Source organism: Medicago truncatula, chromosome 1, assembly GCF_003473485.1.
Source record: "Medicago truncatula cultivar Jemalong A17 chromosome 1, MtrunA17r5.0-ANR, whole genome shotgun sequence".
NCBI classification, from domain to species: Eukaryota; Viridiplantae; Streptophyta; class Magnoliopsida; order Fabales; family Fabaceae; genus Medicago; species Medicago truncatula.
This window is the reverse complement of record NC_053042.1, coordinates 27,842,345-27,860,687: the sequence shown is the minus strand read 5'-3', so window position 1 is coordinate 27,860,687 and position 18,343 is coordinate 27,842,345.

Sequence of the window (18,343 nt, the reverse complement as noted above, 5' to 3'; positions counted from 1 at the left end):
CTGATTACAAATGTTCAAGAACACAAGCAAGAGACTTATTCAAATACTCAAGCACACAAGCAGAGATTTCATATTCTCAAGCAAACAAATCACACACAAATATGTTTGGTTTGAACACTTGGTATTGAATCAGTGATGTTCACAATACAACACAAATCAGACTCTTAAGACTCTAATATTTCTAAGATATGAAAGTTGTTAAGAAATTGTAAATGTTTGATCCACAACAATTTCAGCAGAGTTTTGACACAGTTTAAATGTTGTAGAGTCTCTACTAATCTTTAAGTCTTCATAAATAATAACTTAAATAACATAGATGGTGTTAAAATTTGCTTATATTTAACACAATCAAACAAAAAAATTTGATATTTATCTTCAAAGATCGGAAATTATATATTAGACAATTATATATTTATTTTAAAGATGTTTGAATTACGTTTCTCTATTTACTTATGTTAAAATAAACATTTCTCTCATTTGATAATATACACTTTATATTTTTATTTTTTTAGAATAAGATAATACACTTTTTATTATTTCAAAGATTTAATTTATTTTAAATCTTTGAAATTAATTTCTATTTTGTTTTAGAATTTTCCCGTATCGTCAGTATATGGACTTCAAAGATAATAACGTTAAATAACATGCACGTTGTTGATATTTGCTATATTTGAGGCAATCAAATAAAAATTATTGTGATGCTTATGTTCAAGATCGGAAGATTCATTTATTAGACAATTTTTTTTGTTTAAAAAATGGTTGAATTATATTTCTCAATTCTTTTATGATAAAATCTACACTTGTGTTATATGATAATACACTTTTTATATTTTTATTTTTTTGGAAGAAGATAATACACTTTTTATATATTATACAATTCAATCATCGCAATTCCTCAAATGAACTTAGGTCAATTAATAGAAACGTTGTATTATATATGCAGGGGTATGGTTCGAATCTTAGATTTTTCACTTATTAGTTTTATAATGTAATTGCTATTCACTGAACTATTTAAAAAAAATAAAAATTGAAATTTGTATCAAGGGAAGGAAATGTAAGGGCCTATGATTCCCAATGATTTCTGCTGTCAAGTTCGATCACATACTCACATTGGAAGGAAGCTCCTTAATTATGTGTTATTGATAGAGCTGTTAAAACAGGCCGGGCCGTATGGGTCGGCCCGTTTAGCTCGAATAAATATAGGGTTTGTGTCTAAAATATTGAGCCCGAATGTTAATAGGGCTTTTTAGCCCGGCCCATAAAAGCTCGGTACCCGTAGGGCTAACCCAAACGGGTTGCGGGTAGCCCGTTAGCCAGCATAACAAAAGAAAATCCTATAAATTATATATATTTTTCAAATAATTTTTTACTTAGTTGATTATCAAAGTAATAAACAAAAGTGAAAATTAAATGAATTAACACAAATATAAATGTAATATAAAATTATATTTATTCGTTTCGTTATTTATAGTTTTAAAGATCGAATATATAAATATCTATAACCATAACGTATCTAATTTATTTAAAATCATTTTCCTCGTCCTTTTAGTTTACGACGTTTGTACGAAAATGTTTACAATTTATTATTGTGCTAGACATTATTTAAACATATTAAAAATATTATTTATAAAAAAAATTATAGTAGTGTTTTATAGTACTTTTTAAAATAAAAAAATATATAATTTTTAATACGGGCCGGCCCGTTTAGCCCGCGGCCCGTGTAGGGCCGGGCTCGGGTAGTATATTTCAAGACCGTTTTTCAATCGGGCTTGTTGGCCCGGCCCGCTAAAGCCCGTTAGGCCCGGCCCTAAACGGGCCGGGCCGCCCGTTTTGACAGCTCTAGTTATTGACTAAAGTATTGGCATATTGGAAACAGTAAAATTGAAAATCTAGAAGAAAATAAATACTTTGTCACAAAATATGCAGGGGCATGCATTATTATATGCAAGGGTTGGGATTCGAACCCCGTACACCCCACTTATTCACGTTGAAAAATGTGAATTCTAGCCACTAGACTACTTGACAATTTTTTTTTTTAAGGGTATAATTGAGATAAGGAAAAGGTAAGTATAGATTTACTCGTCAAGTTTGTCACACTTTTATTTTATATTTAAATTTACTCTTAACTATTTGTCATATGTATTATTTATATTGAAAGTTGAGGGTAGTTTTAGAATGAGAAAAAGTCAACGCAACTGAGCCAAACCATGTTATTTTCTTTATATATAGTGCAGATGAATATATTTAAATTATAATTTGGTCTATATTTTAATAGACCAACAAAACCAATGGATCAATGAGATTAAGTTTCCTTTTAATATTTAACATGACATTTTCTATATTTTTATTTTAATAGAAGTCAAATATCCAATCTCCATTGTTATCACAAAGTAAATCACCAACATATATGTCACCCGAAGCACCGCAACATCCACCAAGATTCAATGTAATACATCTATCTTAAAGGGGGGATGACGGTTAATGTGATGCTTTGAGGAGTGAATTTTAACAGAAGTTAGGTCAATACACATAATATCTATAAAAGGAAGGACATTCCGAGTTTTGCATTGCTTGTTTCTTAAAATATGTCTAATTCTGAAGTGCAAAATCCACCAAATATATGTGATCTCCCTTAGTATCTACGAGCGTCATGAGAACCAAGTTGGACACAGTTTTAGAGACTATCATGATCCCTACGCTCTTTCTCTCTAAAATGATCATAACTATTAGTGAAGTGTTTAGTTCGAAACTCATAGTGATCTTCCGACTAGTCAAACAAGAATCGAGGAACTTCCTTAACATCCTTCATTATAACAAGTGTTTAGTTCGAAAACTACATCACCACCACTAAACATTTAACAACTAACCTATTGGTTCTAAACTTAAGCAAATCATTGGAAAAAAAAAAACCACTGACAAATCATTCCATATATGAAATGAATAAGAAAAGCATAAAAGAACCCACTTGTTATAATGAAGGATGAAACTACTCTGAAAAATCCAAAGATTCTAGAAAAACATGAAGCTTTGTGTTTGCAAAAACAAAAAAAAATGGAGAGACTTAGAGAAAAGATGGTATAAATTGTTTTGAATACCCCAAAAACCTCTCATACTTTCCGCAAAACAACATTTAAATGTCATAAGGGTCATCCATCTGGTACAAATATAAGAAAAATAATTCAATGTCTCACAAGCATTATACCGACTAGACAGTCAAGATTGAAAGGCTTCATTGAATCTAATGGTTCATCAAGATATTTGATAAAGAAAACCAAGTGTTTTAATGAATAAAACAAACGCAAACCATCCTCGAAAACGAGCGCTAAAGATCACTCAATAGTCTAGGCCATCAAGTGCAATGAAGTAGCCCTAATGCAGGATGTGACATATGAGCATGAACTTGTCCTGCATAATTCAAACTCCTCATTCCTTGTGGGCATAATATCGCATCACTCGATTCTCTCTTGAAAAAAGCATAAGAGAGGATGATCATCGTCAAGGCAAGGCATCCTTGACATGTTTAGCTTAGTAATGTGTTTCCGCTCTAGAGTCAAGTTCTCCTCAAACATTATCTCACGTTCTTACAAGACTATTAGTGTAGCGCTCCCCATGGGTCTAAATTACTCTTTCAAGAAAATATCTTTGAGAGCTTAACATCCTTTAACAATAAAAATCCCCCACGAATTCAAAATTATTCTTCAATAAAATTGCTCGTTAGGAGTTTGATATTCCTTACCATAAAAGCTCCCCCGTAAGCTAAATATTCCTTCATAGTAAACGCCCGAGCGAACTCAAAATTACCCCGAGTAAATTATATCACATTTTTTAAGCGCTTGTCCCTTTATAAACATAAAACTACTTGAAGTCATCACTCTTCACTGCCAGAATGATGACTTGGGGGGTAATTGTTCTAGACTTCCCAAAAAGCCTTGCTAGCCATGCTAGGACCCAAACTAAGCTATTAACGCCTCCATACCACATGAAGGTGTGCTTGCAACTGTAAGGAGCCTCATATATCCCCAAGGAAACTGAAACACCTCCTTCACACTTTAATGTGCAAGGCTCGACGATTAATAAATTCTCTAAGGTACGATTTAATCTTCCCTTAACCTCTCATTCTTGTTCTCGCAGCTACAAATTCATCGCAAGTTCACTGCACTGAACATTGTTCTTCTGGAACGGGTATGACATGTCATCTTGCATTATTTTCCACATATTTTTCAGTCATTTTAGTTTTGATTTGACCAGGGCCGGCCCTTTAAATTTGGATGCCTTGGGAAAATCAAGAGAGTGGTGCCCTTATAAAAAAAAATCCATAAAAAATGATAAGATTAAGAGAAATGAACTGAAAGACTATTAAACATTTCATTTGACATTGTGCAAGAAAAACACAAGTATGAATCTTTGAAGTGTGAACCAATTAGCTATTCTTCCTCTTCCTTTTCCTCTTCTTTGATTTGTTATTGTTTCCTATAAAAAAAATTGACCAAACATTTAAAATTATTTAAATATTTTTCTCGTTGAATTTTTTGTTGCAAAATCATCAATAATTTGTTCAAAATCAAGGTTCTTCACAAAAAAAATCCATCTCTTTATTATTCACTCCATATCATTATTTCTATTTAAGTGCCACAATTAGACTATTGACTTTTTACTTGCTTTTCACGAATTACTCATCGGTTCATTTGCTAACTGATTTTTTGGTACATGTAGTCAATATTATTTTAATTTTAATATTTATGTAATCAATATTTTTTGGTTTTGTTACATGTAGTTAACTGATTTCATTTAATCACACCATTTATTAGTTTTGACTTTGTAGTGCCCCTATAATTTTGTCAGCAACTAGCATTTTTTTATGGTAGTATATATATATATATATAGGTAGTAAAAATATTTTTTTTGGTGCCCCTAAAATTGTGGTGCCCTGGGCTGTCGCCCCCGAGCCCGTGCTCAGGGCCGCCCCTGGATTTGACCTAAATTAGGAGTTTTAGAACATGGAAAAATAAGAGATAAAAAATATGATGGATGTCAAATTACATGGGTAAAACATGTGTTTCTTTTTTACATGGTTATGTTTCAACTTTGCATATATTATAGAGTCAATTTGAACGGTTAACGCTTTCTAAAAATAAAGAACTTATATAGCTATTTAAATCGTAGAAAACATAACGTTTACTATCATTCCTATATCCCAAAAAAGAAATTAATGATTTCCTAGCACGATTTCAAATTTACTTTTATTATCTTGAAAAGTTGATGCATAAACCAAAGAACCAAAAGTTTTGAAATGTATCATGTAATAAAGTAGGAGGTTGTTTATAGGGTGCAGTGTTAGGTACTTTATTATTTAAGAAGGAAGTAGGAATTCTATTAAGAAGATGCACAACATGTTGGACACTAAAATGCCAAAAATTAAAAGGTAATTTCGCTTGAAAATAAAGTTACCTTACAATGATGTGTTGATGATTCCTCTCAACAATCTCATTTTGTTGAGGGGTTACAAAACAAGATCAATGATGTAAGATCCCTTTATCTTTAGAGAAAGCATGCATGCATGAGGAGTTCATTACCATTGTCACTTCGTAAACATTTAAGTTTCTTAACAAATCGTGTTTCAACGGAAAAAAAGTTGATGATTTGTTGTCTAGTCTCACTTTTAATTTTCATACGAATAATCCAAGTAAATCTACTACAATAATCAACTAAGATAAGAAAGTATCGATGACAAGATATAGAGAGTGTGGTATAAGGACCCCAAATATTAGCATTGAATATAGATCAATAAATATATGAGTGGACTTAGTGCAGCTATTAGAAAAAGAGGGGAATTTTATATTTTGATTATTGACCAATATAACAAGAAAAATTTCATATTTGGCACAAAACATTAAAACTTATAAAAGATGCCAAAAATGATGACAATGAATATTTTTATTCCTCCATACAAACAATAATATTTAGAAATGAATGTAATTTAATTGAATTGCTTATAATTTTAAATTCTTTAAAAAATTTCAATTACCCCATCCAAACACACTCTAGGTAATGGTTGGAGATAATGTAACTTTTTGAGGAACACTACAAGAAATCATTGGAATTCCGAGGCCCATAACTCCTAGGAAAACGTCTGTTTCTCCTCGGAACGTCGCTTTATTCCGAGGAATATGGGTCCTCGGAAAATCATTGGTTACAATCCAGGTTCCGAGGAAATTTCCAAGGAAATAAAGTTTCCGAGGAACAAATGTCCTCGAAATATTGATTTGACAACTGCGCAGCAGACTGGTGCTTCTGCGGTGGCTGACACAAAGTAACTAGCATTTCCAAGGATCTTGTACTCGGAATGTATGTTATTTTTTAATTTTTTTAATTCATAATTAAGCGGCAATATCTTAATAAAAAAGCGCCAAATATTTAACCGAGTAAAAAGTTCCTCGGTGTTCCTCGGTATTTATTTTAATTAAAAATAATAAAAAAACAGAATTTGATTAAAAAAAGTAAATAAATGGATTTTTTTTCTTGAAGCGGCAAATATTATACCCATCGAGATTGTGTACGGAACACAAAAGCTCGCGGACAAATCGAACAAGATCCTGCTAGTACAATGGAATACTAAAATAACACCTACCAAATCCTCTCAAAACAAATAACTAAAACAAAGGTCTAAACCCAAAATTGCTGCTAACAGGCGACAAATCACAGCAGCAGCAAAACTGCCAAAAATAGGCATGGCAACAAAACCCATACCCGCGGTTACCCGCCCGAACCAAACCCAATTTGACGGATTTTCCCCATTTTGATTGGGTTTGGGTATGGGTATGGGTTTTCCCCGGTTTCAAAACACGGGTATGGGACGGGTAATGTAATGCCCTATTTTAATATTTATTTATTTTATTGAGTTTAGAGTCTATTTTTATGACTTATGTGATTTATATGATTTTTGTGATGTGTTGTTGATTTATTAAGTGACTTATTTTATTATTTAATAGAATAAGATTTGAAAATAAAATAAGATTAAGTTGTGGGGGATGTTTTGGAAATTGGGAGAGTTTAGTAAAAATATTATGTTATTTGGTATAGAAATATTATGTTATTTGTTGTAGAAATATATGTTATTTGGTGTAGAAATATTATGTTATTTGGTCTAGAAATATTATGTTATTTGTTGTAGAAATATATGTTATTTGTTGTAGAAATATATGTTATTGTTGTAGAAATATATGTTATTTGGTGTAGAAATATTATGTTATTTGTTATAGAAATATTATGTTATTTGGTGTAGAAATATATGTTATTTGTTGTAGAAATATTATGTTATTTGTTGTAGAAATATATGTTATTTGATGTAGAAATATTATGTTATTTGTTGTAGAAATATATGTTATTTTGTGTAGAAATATATGTTATCTGGTGTAGAAATATATTTCTTATTTGGTGTAGAAATATATATATATATATGTGTTATAGAAATATATTTGTTATAGAGATATAATTGTTATTTGTTATAGAAATATTTTATATATATATATTAGAATAGAATATTGAGATTTTGGAGGGCAAATTTGGAAATAAGAGAAAATAAGTAGGTTAAGGATTTATATTAAAATGGAGAGTTAGAATTAGAAAATAGGGATTTCGTGCAAACTGCTTTTGGGAGATAAAGGGAGAAAGTAAGAAGTTAGAGAAGAGCAAGAAGAGAGAAGAACCAAGAGAGGCTGCCTGATCGATTTATTAAGGTGTTGGTCTAAGTTGTAAGTTGTCGTTCCAAAGTATTGGAGTCTTAAGTTGTCGATGTTGTCCAAGTTGTAAGTTGTTGAGTCCATGCATACTCATTTAAGTTGAGGGCTTGATGCCCTGGAGCTTTTGCTCAACACGTTGAGGGCTTGATGCCCTGGGAGCCTATTTACGCTCAATACCTTGGGAGCTTGATGCCCTGTATTGGTACCACATGCATGATTAAGAAGATAAAGTTGCATAGTCAAGTCGAAGTTGCATTGCCGAGTCAAAGTCGTTGTTGATGAGTTGTCATCCATGAGTTGTTAAGTTGTTGCTGAATTGTCATCCATGAGTTGTTAAGTAGTTGAGTTGTCTTCTACATATGTGTTGTTAATGAAGTACTTATGAAGATTATACGATGTTTATGATGTTGTTATGTTGTTTATGATGTTATTCTGATATTGTTTATGACGTTGTTATGTTGCTTATGATGTTGTTTATGAGGTTGTTTATGATGTTGTTTATAATGTTGTTTATGATGTTGATTATGGTGTTGTCTATGTTGTTATAAGATGATGTTTATGATGTGATGATCTATGTTGGTTATGATTTGATTATTATGTGCTATATGATGATGTATTATAATGTGATGAATATGAAGTTAATAATGATTAGAAGTTGATTGAGTTATTAATGAAGTATTAAATAATATGTTGTTGAATTTTAAAGGATAAATAGTTTATTTATTTCCGTTTATGATTTTAAGAAAAGAAGTGTGACATTCCGTTTGTGTTGAATACTCTGATTATATGCGAAATTTTTATGTTAGGAAAACGAGGTGTTACAGGTAACGGGTATATAGGTACCCACCCCGAACCCATACTCATACCCGTCCCAAATGTAAAAAAATTACTTTATGTTGATATGTTATGTTATTTTGTTTGATAATTGTCATGTTTATAAAAACTACTATTGATATTTAAAGTATCAACTAAATCATTCCATCTAACAAATGTTAAAGTGAGCATATTGTTGGATAATGTGTTACAACGTTGCTCTTGAGGATGTAAAAAAACTTCTATTTTTTATAAAAATAAAAATAAAAATTAAAATTATTCAATACGGGGATGGGGATGGGGTGGGGATACCAGAACCCGTCGGGGACGGGGATGGGATTCAATTTCTCATCTTCGTTGGGTATGGGTAGGGTAATGGGTAAGTATATGAGAATCGGTTATGGGGACGGGGAAGGTAAAACTCGTCCCCACCCCGCCCCATTGCCATGCCTAGCCGAAAACAAAACTAAATAAAATACCACTAACATAAAAACAGCCTAGCCCCTCAAACAATGATGCTAGCATATTCGAACAAAAGTTCAACCAGCTGCACACTAGTCTGAACAAATAGCAGGCAACAAGCTTCTTACTGATACCGAAACCACAAATGAGAATACCCCAGCGTCACAATCAAAAACCACCTACATCACCAATAAACAACCTGCAACAACAACAACCAAAAGATAATCCATCAGATAAACACATAATTCAAGTCCATATAGTATGCTAAACAAAATTAAAGTTCAAGTCTATAACAAACATGAGCATGTTGGATGCATCATTATAATCATTCTAAATTGGACTTGGGTCTGAATCTTGAAGCAATTGAAATGGTAAGTCCATTTTTTTACAGATTCTAACCATAATAACACAGTGCACTTAAAATAACAACATTAAACTGAAAAAGTTGTTGTGCAATAAATAAAAGTGTATAACACACTTAAATTAGCTTCCTAAACCTGAAATATGTTATAGAACATAACTAATTTAACAAAATAATGTATATACTTAGGCCGATCGATTCACTGCTAGAATCAAGAGTTTATCAATTTTTCATAGTTAACTTGAACTCATACAAGCAAGTTAACTCAAATACTTACGAAAAGAACAGTGTTTACAAGCAATTTAACTCATTTTTGTTTTAAGGCCCAATATTACCTTCCAAACACTTAGTTACATGCCTCCCATGAAAAAGTTGTTGTAAAACAGTTTTCTCAAAAGTTTGGCTGAAATTGCATTAATTGTAGCCTTCATATTTTTGTGATAAAGTTCTTGGCATAATGGGATACATTGTTTCTATTTTCTGGTTTTCACACCCCATGATAATATAAATAAAGCACCATGTTTTCTCACAAACTAAACAAGCGAACAATTAAGCAAATTGAACCATACAAACAGTTTTGTAGTCAAATATCATTCATTCCAACACACCCCATTATGATACCAGATGATCTCTACCAAAATCACAACTTATGGCAAAAAGGCAAAGACTCTACAACATACCAATAACTTTTCTGGCAGGAAAAAATGAAGGATTTATACCTTCATGCATTTTCTGAATCATCATCATCATCACCATCCCCATCTTTTGAGGAAAGAGATTCATTATTTGCTGAGTCTTGTTGAGGCAAGCGTTGGCGGTGTCTACGGTCCCGTCTTTCGGCCCTCCTTTCCATCTCTTCTATCAACTCTCTGTACGCTGAATTTCCAGAATGAAAAAGTCTTGTTGTTTTAACTGAGTCCTCGCTTGTTCAAGCTCCACTTGTTTTTGAGATTGCATCTGTTGACTCGATTGTTGTATCAGTGCCACCATTTCAGGTGTCATCTCCGCATTACGAGAGCCGCCATCTCCATCAATCGATCGTTCATAAATACATCTATTGTGTACCAAGTTGGAGGCCATGGATCCAGCACCATAATATTTGTAACTTTTTCCACGTCAGACTATTTCCTTCCAAATGGTTTGTGAGGTAGAATGGTCAAGTAAACGCATTGTACCCGTTGGAGATGAGCCATCAGACGGAGATAATACCTCTTTAGCCTTCTTATCAAAGTTCTACTGTATACGTAAATAATAACACTTGTTAATTCAAATTACAATTCGTGAGAAAAGTAACTTCTTAGTATATGTTTGGTTGGCCGTTTGAATGGCCAAACGCACGTCAAATTGCTTTGAACTCTATCAAACTAATTTTCACCACCTACAGAACCAAACACACGCTAAGACAATTCAAAAATATGAAAGTATAAATTTACCTGAGTGGTCTTAGCACGAGAATCAACATATTCACCATTGCCTTTTTTCTTGTGCCGATATTTGTGCAATTCATTAATAAATAGATCTCGCCCAAGGGTGCGTTTCTAATTTAGCACGACATAAAATTAATTATAAGTGGTTAAAAATAAAGTTAGTTAGAATTTATGAGTAATTAATATATACAAATATATAAAAACTAAGAAATAAATGTATTTTTACCATGCGTTGACTGGTTGTATAAGAACTTGCAGAATCACCTGAGTGCAAGCAACCTCCCTTCTCTGACGCTCGGTTAAATTTTCCAATCTGTGAACGTTTTAGAAATGTTGGATATGTTGCCCAATTCTCTAATAAGCGAGGCCAGATGTTAACTCCTATCCACCCAGGTACCCATTCAGGATCTCTAGCATGCTTTGCTCTTACTGTTGACATCATATCTTGGAAACTGTGTTGAGCTCGATAATGAAAATTCTTCTTAACCTGAGCATCATGGCGAGACTCCCAAACACATTTCTTCTGCACCAAATATATTATCAAAATCAACTTTATAATTTTATAAACTCGCCTTTACTTCTCATAAAATTGATTACTATAAATCAGAACTTATATGTTTAACCAAGTGGCATTAGTAACTTCAGATGCATTAGTAACTTGAGCCTAAATCAGAACTTATATGTATTTATTTCTAGTTACCTGAAACCATTCAAAAATCAACTTCTTATCAACAGCCTTGTAAGTTTTTCAAAACTGCTTGAAGTTGGTTTGTATTGCCAACCTAATATATTTGGCTACAACTGCATTGGGCTCCAACCTAAATATATATTTGAAATATATGAATTAAATTGTTAATTTCAAAAATTAATATAAGTTAAGTCAAAATATAAATAGAAAATTAATTTGTTAATACTTACCCTCGAACAACATGGAAGATAATAAATTGGTTACATATTGAATGTCTTTTATGATGCTCAATATATTGCTTGTTGTCCTCCTCCTCCTCCTCCTCTTGGTATTCCTCCTCAACCTCTTGTTGTTGTTCCTCATCTTGCTCATGTTCTTGCTCTTGTTGTACATGTTGCAGCTCATCTTGTTGATCATGGTGTTGCTCCTGGTTCAAAATTGTGGGTACTGGCATGAAGACTTCGGCAGATGGTTGTAAAGACAATAGATTCTTGAATTCTCCTGGTGTATTTGAACGTGGTCTAGGAATAAATGGACGTTGTCCAAAATTTGGGGAGTGTGAATGGACAGCTGAAGTAGTGGGTGTAGGGAATGGAGTAGTGATGTATATGGATGGAGTACGTGAAGGGAATAATGGTTGAGATTGTGTCGGGAATGATGGATTTTGTGTAGGGACATGTGAACGATAATTTGGGGAGTGGGAATTGACAGCTGAAGTACTCGGTGTAGGGAATGGAGTAAAGATGTATATGGGTTGAGTAGGTGAAGGGCACAATGGTTGTGTAGGGTATGATGGTTGTGTCTGCGTAGGACGTGGAGGCAGTGGATATGTAGGAAATGGTGCACAGTAAGTTCGTGGAGTTTACACTGTTGAAGAACCAGGGTCATTTTGAGTCGGCATCGGAATAAACTGTAATGACGGGTCTGTCTCCACCAAGGTAGCCAGGATCGGGTCCCAGCACGTAGGATCGCATGATCTTACGTGCTTTCCCTAACCAAACGAGCTGCGACCTTGATGTGGGTCGTTTTTGCCATTTTTATTTTGTCAGGATCAAGTGTCTGCAGCAGAAACACAAAAAAAAAATGTGTTGCGCTGGCCAATCTGGGCTGGGTTTCGCGAACCGGGTCGGGTCAAAAATAAAACCCGGTTTTATATGTAAAAACGAAACGCGTTTCTTTCATCTTCAACTTTGCTAAACCCTAGCCAAGCGGCGTTTTCGCCGTCGTTCACTCTCTTCCATCACCTAATCTTGTTTTCGTTCACTTTCATCAACTAAAACTCATTTTTTCACATTACCCATAACTCTCTGCATTTTTTCCTCCCTTATCTCTGGTCTCTATTATGATTTTGAATAATGATGATGATTATGACTCATTAATGTGTAGTTTAATCCACTTAAGTTTTATAAGTTTTTTTTATTTTTATGTTTTTGAGTGTGTATGTATATGTGAAGTTAGAATTTTTCCCTTGAGTGGGTTCTTACAAACCGTGTTACGTTCCCCGACTTTCCGTCCCTTCACCGGCCGATCAAACCTACGTAGAAACTTGTTCCTGACTACATTGGTCTCCACTATCTGTTCAATGAATTTCGTCCTCCTCTTTTTAGTACCCTTTTTGTTTTCACCTTCTTTTGGTTGCATGGCTGAATAGATTTTGGAAGATCCCTTGCCTGCATAGTCACAAACCATTTTCATTAACCTTTACCTCATAAAATTAGACTCGAACCAAAATATTCTCACAACATGAAATAAATTAGTCTTATATTAAGCTTTCAATTTCAGTAGTACAGTACCCAAAACTAATCACATTTGGTACCAAGTACTAACCCTTATATTAAGCTTTCACATGATACCAAGTACTCACCCTTGATTAATTAACATTAATTACATGAAATTCATCACAATAAAGACCATAAAAAGAAAAAGGATTGATGAGAACGAGTTTTAATAGTGAATACACAAAGGAACAAATCATGGTTCTAAATAAAAAGTTTCTATAAATTTCAAAGACGTAATTTATTGTTATGTTCTCCTACTCCACATATTTTCTCCACTAATTTAAAAAGTAGATAAAAAAGTGAACAAGAAGCAAAATCAACTATAATGGTTAATATTAGCTAGAAGCATGATGAAAGGGATACAATGAATAAACCTTTTAGCAAACCCTTAAAAATTGATACTTTCACCAAAGTTTAAAAATTAACACTTTCAGAAAATCGTTAAAATTTTATAGATTCAGCATAAGGTTTATAAAAATTATTTTTCCCACGAATCTAAAAAACAATAGTAATGTATATAAGAAGCAAAATCAAGGGTAACTATGTACTTAGTTAGAGGCAAGCCATTATCAATGGAAAATAATGAATAAACATTTCAACAAACCCTTAAAAATTGAAGCTTTCAGCATAAAAGTGTTGAAAATTATGATTAATAGGAACCAATGATTGAATAGGAACCGATACAAAAAAAACCCTGCTGCATGACAAAACCGAAGTAGCTAAACAGGGAACAGGGTTGAACCGAAGCAGCAAAAACCCTTAAAAATTGAAACTTTAAACATGTTGAAAACTATGAAGACAATAATGTAAGCTTACCTAGCAGCGACGATGAGATTACGGGAGGGAGATGGCGAGAGGCAAGCTTCTTTCTACAATGGTGAGATTGGAGAGAGAGAAAGGAATTTAGGGTTTTTTGATGGTTTGAGATCTGGACTGAGTACTCGTTCTTTCTATCCTTCTTTTCACTTTGTTATTGAAAATAAAAGAAAAAGAAAAAGAAAATAATGAAATGACTTAAAAACTAGGACGCGCCACATGAAAAACTGAGCGGGAGAGTGAAAAAAAGGGAAAAATGTGCTTCTATACAACTAAGGGATACATTAAAACTAATAAACTTATCATTACACTGAAATGCTACACAATATTTCAAAGAAGTTGAAATCTTACACAAATATTTTAATCGAAATCTTATATATCATCACTACTATACTATATGTATCACCCCCATCGTAAGACATGTTATCTTCACAACTATTTGTCACCTCCTCATTGTCATCCAACAAGTTAACTTCAACTTCTTGACCATCAACTTCTTGGTCAACTAATAAACCTGTAATTGGTTCGACTTCAACTACATTGGGAACATATGACATTTCATTATCTTGGTAAGCTGCTTCTTCAATTGGGATGTTCGTTTCAATGTGACATCTTGGGTTTGTCTTGATGGCAGCACACCATCCTCGTTTGCGTTGCTGAAACGAAGGATAAGGTACATAATACACTTGTTTGACATTATGTGCCATGATGAATGGGTCAAATGCATTATACCTTTTGTCCATTCGTATGTCAACAATTTTGGAGATGGGGTCAATTTTTGTCCCATTCCTTGAAGGGTCAAACCAATCACAGTAAAATAACACAACTTTGTTCTCATGTTCTACATATTGGTAAGACAATTCATATATGTTTTTAATTACGTTGTAGAAGTCATCTACACCTCCTTCTCCGAATCCTTTTACGTAAACACCATTGTTATATGTTTTTTGCCCACCGTCCATGCATGAGTATGAAATTTATATCCATTCACAAAGTAAGTGTGATATTCTTTGACAAGTCTCTCTGGCCCTCGAGCTAGTCCTCTCAGATGACTGGCTCCTCTAGTCGGTTCAATAATTGATACTTGATGTTTAAACCATTCTGGAAAATTAGCAAATATATAACTAGAAGATTGTTGTTCACTAACGTTTGCCCAACTCAAAAATACCCTATGGTGAAATTCAAAAGTTAACTTCAGTAATATTAAAAAAAAATATTTGATTAAAATAAATATATACATGATGGATGTACTCGAGGTATGGTTTAACTTCAGTGTAATTAATCAACACATGAACTTCAGCTGACCACAACTCTTCATCTTTCATCCAGTTTTCTTTGTTTTCAACATGACGCCCGGGAAGACAAAAGACCGATAAGGCAAATGAGTGACTTCCACTTGCAGCATCAACTTCATTTCGTGTGTTTGTTGGAGTCAATGTCCCGTTTTTGAAGTAATGGGAGAGAAAATAATTTGCTTCCTTCAACGTGTAAGTTGTGTGTATTGATCCCTCTACCTTAGCCTTATTCTTCACACATCGCTTTGCATCACCCATGAATCTTTCAAAAGGATACATCTACCTATATTGAACAGGCCCTCCGAGCATGGCTTCGTAAGCGAGATACACCGGCAGATGTTCCATAGAATCAAAGAAACCTGGTGGGAAAACTTGCTCAAGTTTACAGAGAGTGACTGACATATTCTAGTCCATTTTAACAAGTTCATCCATTCTTAGAGTTGAAGCACAAAGGTCTTTAAAAAATTGGCCAACTTTAGTCAATGGTTTTATAACATTGTTTGGCAATGAACTAAATGCAATTGGAAGTAAGTGTTGCAAGAAAACATGACCATCATGACTTTTCATCCCACGACACTTTCCCTTGTTGACGTCGGCACACCTTGCTAAATTAGAAGAATAACCATCCGGCATCCTTAGCTCTTTTAACCACATGCAAACAGATTTTGCTTCATCAGAGGTTAGACTAAAACAGCTTTGGGTTTTCGAAATTTTCCATTTGGAAGAGGTTGTAGTTCCATTTCTGGTCTTTTACAATAAACCGACAAATCCAGTCTAGCCTTCTCATTATCTTTTGTTTTACCGGAGACATTCATCACTGTGTGAAGTATATTGTCAAAAAAATTATTTTCAATGTGCATAACATCAAGCTTGTCTTAGTAAATTGTCTTTCCAGTAAGGAAGGTCCCAAAAAATACTTCTTTTGATCTAGTTGTGCTTTTCCCCATATTCATGGTATCTGATTCTTTGGCCAACATCTGGGAATCTCGATAGCCCACGAACCCTACAAAACACTTCACGAGATGTTATCTTAGGAGGTGGACCATCTTTTTCTATTTTATCTTTCCTGAACATATTTCTTTTCCTTCGAAATACATGACTTTCTGGTAAAAACATCCTATGGTCAAACCATGAAGCCTTTTCTCCATAGTCCAAAGTAAACACCTTTGTTTTCTCCATACAACGAGGGCAAGCAAGTCTACCATGAGTCCCCCAACCAAAAAACATCCCATACGCAGGAAATTTGTTGATAGTCCACATCAAAGCCGCCCTCATATTGAAATTCTCCCTCTTTGCAATATCATACGTCAATTGACCAATTCACAACCTTTTCAGATCATCAATCAAGGGTTGTAAATACACATCAATGCCATCAAGTGGACTCGACGGTCCCGGAATAAGACAAGTCAAGAACATGTAAGGTTTTGACATACACATCTCAGGAGGGAGGTTATATGAGGTAACAATAATTGGCCAACAAGAATAAGGCATTGCCAACGCTTGGATATATGGTGTAAAGCCATCGGAGCATAATCCCAATCTCACATTTCGTGAATCTAATGCAAAATCATGATGAACACGATCAAAATGCTTCCATGCCTCACCGTCACAAGGATGCCGCATCACGGATGGATTTGACTTATTGTAATAATGACAGGTCATTTGACTAGCAGTTTGCATTGATGCATACAACCTCTGCAGTCTTGGTATTATTGGCAAGTAAAACATTGACTTAACCGGGATTCGTTTGTGATTACGGTAAACATCATCATTGCGAACAACATACCTCGGTTCATTGCAAAATTTACACTCCTCTAGTGCAGCATCATTTGTACCGAATTCATTGTCGTAGAACAACATGCACCCATTACTGCAACAATCAATCCTTTTAGATTCTAACCCCAATTTCGACACTAATCTATTGGCCTCGTAATAACTTTTCGGAAGATTGTCTTTGATGGGAGTAGCATCCAAAAGCATTTTCACGAAGTGCTCCAAGCACTTATCAGGTACATTCCAATTTGACTTGGCAGCTAAAAGTCTCGCGCACATGGATAATTTAGAGTCATTCGATCCTTCAAACAACGGTTCATTTATCTTTTCCAATAGGTTGTAAAAATCTTGTGCTTTCTTGTTCGGGGGTAGCTCCTCTTCAACGGACTCATCATAAGACATGTTCACTCCAAGAGCGTCACTAATCATATCATCCATCATGTCAAACTGTTCAACATTCTCTGTATGTGTTCCACTGCATGAAGCATGTGTGTTCACATCCAACCCAGTATTAATAGGCGACATTTGTTCACCATGATTAGTCCACACCCAATAGGAATCCATAAAGCCAACATTTTTTAAATGTTTGATGACATCTTCTCCACTCTATATCAATCTACACGTACAAGTAAGACACAGACATCTTATCCCTCCCTCCCTCTCATAAATGGTTTGTGACATGGCGAAAGCAGCAAATCCATGAATTCCTTCCTCAAATTACGGTTTAAGCTTGGTTCTCCCCGGAAATGTTCTATCGTACATCCAACTTCGGTAGTAATAATATTAATCCATCTTCAGCATTGTTGCCATTTGGTTAAATTCTTTAAAAAAAAAAACTATTTATGCATTTCTTAAAACAAAATATAATATTTATGTATAGTATATTTTATTTTATACCAATATCCATGCATATTTAATCAATAAAGTTATATATAAATAAATATATAATTAACAATACATATTATATATCACATGTATGTATACTAAAACTTACGAACTAAGATTTTTGTTACTAAGATTTTTACTAACTAGCATTTTTTTTGAAAGAATACTAACTAGCATTTTTATTACTACCTATTTACCAACTAACATTTTTTATAATTAAGTAACGTTTTTATTACTAACTAGTTTTTTTTCACAACATTTTAATTACTAAAAACTAACATTTTTACTTCCTTCAAAAAAAAAAAA